The sequence below is a fragment of the Lissotriton vulgaris genome, chromosome 6 (genome assembly GCF_964263255.1).
Source record: "Lissotriton vulgaris chromosome 6, aLisVul1.2, whole genome shotgun sequence".
In the NCBI taxonomy this organism is placed as follows: Eukaryota; Metazoa; Chordata; class Amphibia; order Caudata; family Salamandridae; genus Lissotriton; species Lissotriton vulgaris.
This window is the reverse complement of record NC_141694.1, coordinates 915339360-915348460: the sequence shown is the minus strand read 5'-3', so window position 1 is coordinate 915348460 and position 9101 is coordinate 915339360.

The following is a 9101-nucleotide window of genomic DNA, read 5'->3' as shown; positions in this document are numbered from 1 at the left end:
GTTGAGAAAGCCCCTCTCGTTGAAAATTTCACTAACAAAGGGCACACCGAAAATGACCTGAGATGGACTGTGATCAGCCAAATTACTCTACCACCAAGAGGTGGAGATTTGTCCAAACTTCTAAATAAGGAAGAATTGAAATGGATACTACGCACTGTTAGCTTAAACTCTGGACTTAACCAGCAAGAGGACTGGACCAATCTTACATAGAGTGCAGTGCAATGTGTGGAACATTAAAATGTGCATGCTTTTAATTATCTGTTTTTGTTTTCCACCATACAGTGGTAGTTTCACTGTCACTTGCTCACCACTATTCCTCCTCGGGTCACTCCCTCACATAACATGGCTGCCACTATTGTCCTTCCTTTATTTTAGTCACCCAGCCATGTGACTGCCCTGTCCAATCACTTACTTCCTGACTGCCCTGGATCGAGTCCCTCATCTGTGTCTACCCGAACATGTGACCGCCCCCTCCAATCACGCAGCTATAACTTACTTCCTGGCAGGTTTGCCATTGCACCGGCCCGGGAAGCGACTGCAGTTTGCTGTGAAGGTAAGCTAAGGGCAGTTCCCTAGCTCAATTATGCAGGGTTTCCTCTACTCCCATTAATACGCTAATACGCTTTCACTCCTTCCTTCCCCTAGGCTCCCCTTGACGACCTCGCCCATTGTTGGCGCGTCGATTCTCAAACGGGGTAAGCTACTTAATTAAACGCCTCGTCTTGCACGCCCTGCTGTTATTTCGCGGGACTTACTAATTGTTTCTCCCCTTAGGAGATTGTTTTTTTTAAATTAAATTTGTACTTTATTGCACGTTCAACAAAAGCACACAGCACTCTTCGCCCACAACCCGGAGGCCGGCGGCAACAGTAAATAGTATCCGGTACAGTGTTCAATAGCATCATACACAGCCGTAATGCCAGCATCCCGGAGGCCTGGCGGTGCAGATAGAGAAACTCTCATGCATGAATAGTACTGCCATGTAGCAAGATTGGAATGGACAATCTGTATATCGGAACCCAGAACCGTAGAGTAATGTGCAAGTGCAGTGCAGCAAGCGAGAAGTCCTGAAGCCTCTAAACAATGTCCGCTAAGTAACAGTACAATTAAACCCATACACAGACAAACCCCCAACCCCCCCAGCAACCGACCTACCCGTACCAGTGTCCACCCACCCATCTGCCATATCTGCAGTGTCCGAACGCTAACCATGTGCCTAAAGCCGGAGACCCACCGGCCCCATGTGTGCGAGTGTTCCCACAGAACCAATCACCAAGAACTACCCTCCCTGTGTAACTCCTCGAGGGCACCCACCCCACACAGCACAGCCAACAGCACCAAGGGACCAGCGACCACCTCTCAGAAGGAAGCAATCAAACGTGTAGTAAGTCACTCTCTGATGCCTCCACCCCTCCCTCCTGTATCACATCCAGCTCCTCCCCCTCAGGATCCGACTCCCCACCTCCCTTGGCACACAGATATTCCCTATATAGACCCCAGAAATTCTTAGGGCGACTCTTCGGGGGCAGCAGTTCATTATAGACCTCCGACTGTGTGCAGCAGTACAGCAAATCCACCTCCCAACGCCTCTTAGTTGGTATCGGTCCCCTCATCCAACACAGTGCAACCAGGCGTTTGGCAGTCAGCAACGCAATATCCGCCAATCGCCGCACCGCCACCGGCTTGGAGAAGCCCAGCAGTGCCAGAGCCGGGCACGGCAGGACCTCCATTCCCAATATCACACTGAGTTCTGAGAATACCCCTTGCCAAAATGTATGAAGGCTCGGGCAAGTCCAGGCCATGTGTAAGAAATCAGCGGAGGGAAAGTGGCACCGCTAGCACTCCGCCGAATCCCTCAGTCCATATCTGTGCAGTCTTTCCGGGGTGTAATAGACACGCTGCAGATACTTAAAGTGTATCAATCTGTGTCTGTTATTAAGCGAAATCTTTCTGGTATTCGTGCAGCAGTATTGCCACATCTCATCCATGACCGTCATCTGGAGATCGGTCTGCCAAGCTAATCTGGCCTTGGAGAGCGGGTACAGCTTGTGTCGGTCCCCCAGTTCCTTAAGGTTCGTGACCAACTTACTGGACGAGGGGTTTTTGAAAACGTAGGTGAGCTCTGGCACCTCCAGGGGTTCCGACATTTCCGGGCCCAGTAACACCTGTAGCGCACCACGAACCCTATGATATTGAAAACTGTGCAATAGCGTCTTCCCAGGGTGGGATTGTAGGACCTGTTGCATCGTTTTAACAGTACCGTTCAGGAAGAGATCGCCCATCTTTTCTATGCCCAAGTCCCGTAACGCCTTAAGGACCCCCTTCTCTGTCAGTGGAGTTAACCACACCGCCCATTCCACGCGCATGAGGGGCGAGTACAGTAGCTCGCTCTCCCTCGAGTGGACCAGCTCATGCCAGGCGTGGTTCGTAGCCGCAATAGAGTCTAAGTTCCTACGGTCAGCAGGGCAGCATATCGTGGCTGGGAGCGGGGTGAGATCCGCAAAGAGGCGTTCAAGTTTCATGTGTGGGATACCGGGGTCCCCATGGACCCAAGTGTGGCGATGAGCCCCCTGCGCTATTCTATAGAACCGCTCCAGATCCGGAGCCCCCAGTCCCCCTCGTTCATAGGGAAGCATTAAAGTCTGCCATTGGACCCTAGGCTGTTTGCCCCCCCACGCAAGCCTGATAAGCATCTGCGTGAGCTGCCGGAAAAAAGCCTTTGAAAGCACCACGGGGATATTAGTAAAAAGAAAAAGAAACCTGGGGAGGACCACCATCTTCATAATCGCTATTCTGCCCATCAAGGACAACGGCAGCCTGCACCACACTTCCACATCATCCACCAGTCTAGAGTACGCTACACCATAATTCTCGCAAACCAAGGTCTCAGGATCAGTGTGGACACGTATCCCCAAATAGCGAATCGAGTCCGTGGTCCACTGCAGCGGGTACTCCGAGTCAAATGGTTGGGTCACCGGGGTCAGGGGTAACGCCACGGACTTGTCCCAGTTGACCCGCAAACCAGACAGAGCTCCAAACCTCACCACTTCCCGCAGGACAGACACCAAGTTCTCTTCCGGTTCCCGTACATATAGCAAGGTATCGTCGGCGTACGTCGATATGCCGATCCGATAGGTAGGAAAGTTGATCCCTTCAAACCCATGATACTCCCTGATAGCGCACGCCAGTGGTTCCGCCACTAAGGCGCACAGAAGAGGGGAGAGGGGGCAACCTTGTCTGGTGCCTCTGCTGATCTCAATCGGAGCAGTGACCGAGTTCCATATCTTCAACCGGGCTGTCGGCTTGTAGTACAAGGCCCCTAGCATCTGCAAAAAAGGCTCGCCCAGCCCATACTTACGCAGGACCCTGAGCATAAATGGCCACTCCACCGAATCAAAGGCTTTTTCCATGTCCAGGAAAATAGCGACAGCCTTATTCTCTTGCCGGATATGCTGTATGGTGCCTAACACAGTACGGATGTTATATGTCAAATTCCTAGCGGGGACAAACCCAGCCTGTTCCGGAGCAACCAAGTCCGGGACCAGGAGAGCCAGACGCACAGCCAGGACTTTCGCGCACAGTTTGGCGTCTACATTAATCAGGGAGAGCGGCCTATAAGAGCCACATTCGTTGGGAGGTTTTCCCGGCTTCGGGATTGTAATGAGAAGTGCTTCCCTCATAGATTTCGGCATACTACCCTGTTGGCAAATGTCATCGAAGAGCAACATCAAGTGTGGTATGCGTTTATCCTGGAAAGCCTTATAGAAAGCTACCGTAAGCCCATCAGCCCCCGGAGCACTGCCTGACCTCATTCCCTCAAGTGCCTCCGAAATCTCCTCTTTCTGAATCGGAGCCATAAGAAATTCTCTCTGCCAATTGGCTAGAAAGGGCATATCAATATAGCTCAGGTAGTCATCTATTCCCTCCTCTAGGTGACCTGACCGTGTTCTGTACAGTTCAGTATAGTAAGCGTGAAATTCCGCCAGTATATCTCCTTCCTCCGTGACCACCCCACCGCTAGATGTTAGTAATTCCTCAATCACCAATGGCGGCCTACTATTTCGCATAAGTTTAGCCAGTAGGGAACCAGGGCGGTCTCTCTCCCCATAGGCGCGTGCCGTGGCATATTTCCCCATGTGCTGTATTTCCCTGTCCGCCTCATAATGGAATTCTGCTAGTAAGGATTTAAGCCTCTCACCAGTGTCAGTGTCTCCTGCAGGCCCCGTCCGCTGCTCCAGATCAGACAGCTGCGATTCTAAGTATTTCAACCGTAGCCTGATAGCTTTGAGCACCCCTGAGTGTTTGGCCATCGTCATACCTCGTATGTACACCTTGAACGCATCCCAAAGAACCTGCACACTATCCACCGACCCCACATTAGTCACAAAGTAAGTGTCAATGTCTTCAGCTAATTCCCCTATGAAAGCCTCATCCATAAGTGAGTATGGGGGGAACCTCCAAGTAAACGGTGGGATTCTCCTAGCCTGCGCCTCCAGCAGCATAAGCAGTGATGAATGGTCCGACAACGTGCGGGGCAATATTACACAACCCTTCACTGAATTAAGGAGGGAGTGGGAGGCAAACCAATAATCAATTCGCGTGTGTAAGTTATGATAGGCTGAGTAGTGAGTGTAACCTCCCTTCCCCGGGTGTCTATGGCGCCACACATCCACCATGTCAAGCTTCACCATTTAAGCCTGCATAATCAACGCCGAGGCCGCCGGGCATCTGGTAGCGCCAGCCGACCTGTCCAGCTCTGGGTTCAGCACAAAATTGAAATCGCCCCCCCACAGCAACCTGGAACCCTCATACTGTCTGCTTAGGTCCGCTAGAGAGGAGTAAAAGGCAGGCGTATCATAATGGGGGCCATATACATTCACAACCATCAGATCCTGACCTTTCCCAACACAACGTGCAAATGTATATCGACCCTCCGGGTCCACAACCAACTGCTGTAATTTCAATTGCGATTTGGGATTCGCCCATGTAAGCACACCCCTTGCATGTGTAGTAAACTCCGCTGCAACGCAATTGCCTCCAAGTCCTTTAGTCAACAGCATAGGGCTGGATAGAGGCAGGTGTGTCTCCTGAAGCAGTGCAAGGTCAACCCGGTGACGCTGTAAATATGCCAGCACCTTCCGGAGTTTGCGAAAGTCATTCAACCCCCTCACATTCCAAGTCAGCAGTCTGATAGAGTTGGGGCTACTCTCCGACCCTAAAACCTCAGCGTCCGCCATTGCAGAGTAATGAGTGTAGTGAAGTCGCGCAGTTGGAATCGCAGACACAGTCCCGTAGTAGGCCTAACAAAACCCTTCTCCCAACTGTCCCAATTTGACACATTCAACAATTTCAACAGAAAAAGAATAGAAGAGCATCCACCCACCCACCCACAGCCGACCATCCCCAACCCGGTCAGACAGGTCCCGCCACCACCCACCATCCCCCCCCAAACTGCCAACTGACTCTACAAACCCTAAGGGGCTCTCAAAGGAGCCAAAAGCCGAAAGCGCAGGGGCAGAGGTTCCCAGCCAGACAACGGCACAATTGGGTCCGGGACCTTAAACTTCAGTTACTCCTCCACCCCGCCCCCGACCAACATTCGGCACCTACGCCAGCTCAAATCCTCATAGTCTGATAATGAAACTCCCGCACGCGGGAGGGCCCCCCCCAACAGAAACACGCGGCCGGTAGAGCGTGCTGCCAACAAACTCCCCAGTACAATCAAATTAGTTCAGGAAGTAACCAGGAAGACCTCACCCCGAGATCGTGTCACAGTGGGCTCGCATCGTCCTACAAGAGCCAGAGTACGAAAGGGCACAGTCGACCCATCAAGGAGGCCGTATCCCGTTTACTCCTGGTCGTCCATGTTAGATGCAGCATCAGCATCCTCTCGTCGACTCCTCGGACTGTTGCGCTGTTCCTTGGCCCACTCCTTCAGAGATTTTTTCAGTTCCGTAGGGTCGGTGAAAAAATGTGAATGCCCCTGCCTGTTAATCCGGAGTCGCGCAGGGTACAACATGGCATAGTCAAGCCCAAGTTCCCTCAATTGTTTCTTATATGGGGCGAAGCGCTTCCTTTCCTCCTGCACTCTCGCGGTTAAGTCCAGATAGAGGGAGATGTTCATGCCCTCGAATTGTAGGTCTCCTTTCTCCCTGGCCAGCCGAAGCGCTATGTCCCTGTCTCGATAGTTCAACAGCTTCGCAATGATCGGCCGCGGTGGGAGTCCTGGTTGTGGCTTCGGCCCCAGCGTGCGATGAGCCCTCTCGACGATAAACATAGGGGAGAAAACCTCCTCCCCTAACAGGGTCCGCAGCAGTTTCTCTACGAACAGCTCCATTTTACCAGTGTTGGTAGACTCCGCCACCCCAGTAATGCGAACGTTGGAGCGCTGTGAGCGCGCCTCCAAGTCCTCCGCATTGTCCTGAATGACCTGGAGTAGCCTTCCGAACTGCTTGCGATCCTTATCCCATTCCGTCATGGCCCTCCTCTGCCTCCGTCGCCGTTCAGCATGCTTATCGACTCTCTCGGCCATACGGTCCATCCGATATGTCAATGCATCAATTTTAGTACCAATCGCCGCCATGCTGTCTTGCAAGCCTTTTTCCATTGACACTAGCATTCCTCGTATGTCCGCACATAAGGAGCTGTCGGGGGCAGTGGGCCTCGGCGAGGCGTCCGAGGCCGGTCCTTCAGCCCCCTTCGCTTTCCGTTGATCAAACGACAGTTTGGGCTGGGTTCTGTTGCCCTTCCCCATGGCGTTCCTGGTGGTCATCCGCCAGCAGTACACCAACTGCAGGTGTTAGGAGGGCAAACAGGAGACACTTGGGCAGTGGGCGCCAAAAGGCGAGGTGCTGCGCAGCAAGAAATGCGCCCAGAATGGCGGCCGTCCGCACGAAAGTGCGAGTAGGCCCAGCCGCCAACAAGGTACACCGTCAAGCACTCTTCCGTAACCACACCGAACCAAGACCGGGGAGACGGGTCACCACCACTCCGGATCACAGCACACCTATGATCCTGCAGCTTTCTGTAGGTAGCGTGGGGTCCAGGCACAAGCAAATAGGGCGTCCTCCCAGCAGATCGGCAGCCAGCCAGAAACTTCCTCCGGCGGTTAGGATCACGGCAGACACCAGCACGTCTGCCCCCTCCGACGCTCCACAATCGAATGTCAGTTCACCACAATGCCGCCCGGGAACAGGGTGTAATAGCGTCGCACTGGACCAGTTGCTCGGCAGCAGGTTAGGTAGACCGACCCCACTTCAGTACAGCGAGCCGCACGTCGCGTGACGCAGCACGGGCTGCCCTTCAGGATAGTCCGTGGATTACGGCCTGGTCCGTCTCAGCACCGTCCTCCGAGCAGCAAAGCTCCACCACACCGGATCTCGACCGGGCAAAGTACCCCCACCGGGCTGGAGTGTAGGCAGGGAGTCCGCCGCAACTTTTAGAGCTGGTTAAGCGCCAGAAGGATAAGTTTGACGGAGTTTAACGGGGCTCAGGCGAGGAGCTCAGCGCTCACACGTCTTTCGTGGACGCCAGCAAGCTCCGCCCCCCTCTTAGGAGATTGTTCCCCGCAGTTAAACTGGACGATTGTAGTTCCCTTTATAACTGCCCAAGTGATCCTGAACTAACTCTTCTTCGGGTAAGTCACCGCCCCACAGTGCGGCTCAATGCCTCACTCCCCGATGTGCTACAATTGTTCATAGATCCCTTGATCTTTTATAGATCCCCACTGCAGCCCTCATCGGATACCGGCTGGTACCTGCTGCGAGCCTCCCGCCGATCGTGGTATGTCTATACGCGGGCACTATGCTCTCTAGGCACTCGTCAAATCGTTTTCACTTAATTCTTTATTATTCACTGCTTGCCTCCCGCCCACCGCGGTATGCTGTAACTTGCGTGACAGGTTCTCTAGGCACTTTTTATCCCTCAAACGCTCGTTTTTTTGCCTTTCATCACTTATCACTGCGCCACCACTATCGCAACCACCGACCTCGTGGCACAAGCCAGTCACCACGATAGAAGCACCTCCACAGGAGTTGCTCATACTCGCTGGAACACTCTTTTGAGATCGTGTGTGCACACAATCACCTAGGTCAACAATTCATGCATGAAGGAAATGTCTGAAACAAATGGTTCCGTCAGACTTGCAATCATTGTGAACTACCTGTTTTTAATTAATTGGTTCCTTCACTTTAAATGCACACCTTGCAATCATTGTGAACCACCTGTTTTTAATTAATTGGTTACTTCACCTTATATGCACACCCTGGATGTAGGCCCATATGGCAACACTGAATGTCACACATGTCACACATTATGATGATTTAACAAATGTAAACCAGTACTGATCACTAAAATGTGTCCTCCCTTGGACAAATGTCCTTTTTTCCCCTTTTTCTCCTTTAGGCTATCATGGCTAGGAATAATTAGGCTTTATACAAGTCCTGATGATGATCCCTGTAACTGTGTAGTGGGATCGAAACGCCGTCGACACTTGCTACACCATATACTGTTTTGTGTATTAATCACTATAACGAGAGTAATGGTGTGAATGCTAATTCTGTTATTGCTATCTGCACAGAAATATAATAGCTTTTTGCCTAAAACTATTCTCTACTCTCTATCCCCTCTACTAACCATGACAATCTGTAAACGTGTGGGTACAGGCTTGTGCCCCCCTCCAAAAAATTGTTGAAGGTATTTTATAAATACTGTGTTGAGAATTAAATATTAGACCTCTGCCCGGCTGGGCAAGTCAACTGAGAATATAGCATCCATTGTGTCTATATTTATCTGTTGTGTGTAATTATCTCTCTACATAGGACCACTGTTGTTTCCACTTATAAGTTCCCCGAGGTCCTATGTTGACTCGTTTGGGTGCCCTTGTTGTGTTTCATATTCCAGCAGCGGGGCGGCAGAGCCAAGGACTCGCAGACCCAGACAGCAGCGGGGCTTCGGGAGGATGGACAGCTCCTCCCCCTTACTTCCAGGGGCTTTATCAGAATTTCTCAGAATTTATCAGAATTTCTCGCATCTCCCGCTCCGCGGGAGACGCTTCGCCCTTCACCTCATCTTGTGTGGTTAGCAGCTAGGCGGCAGAGCCA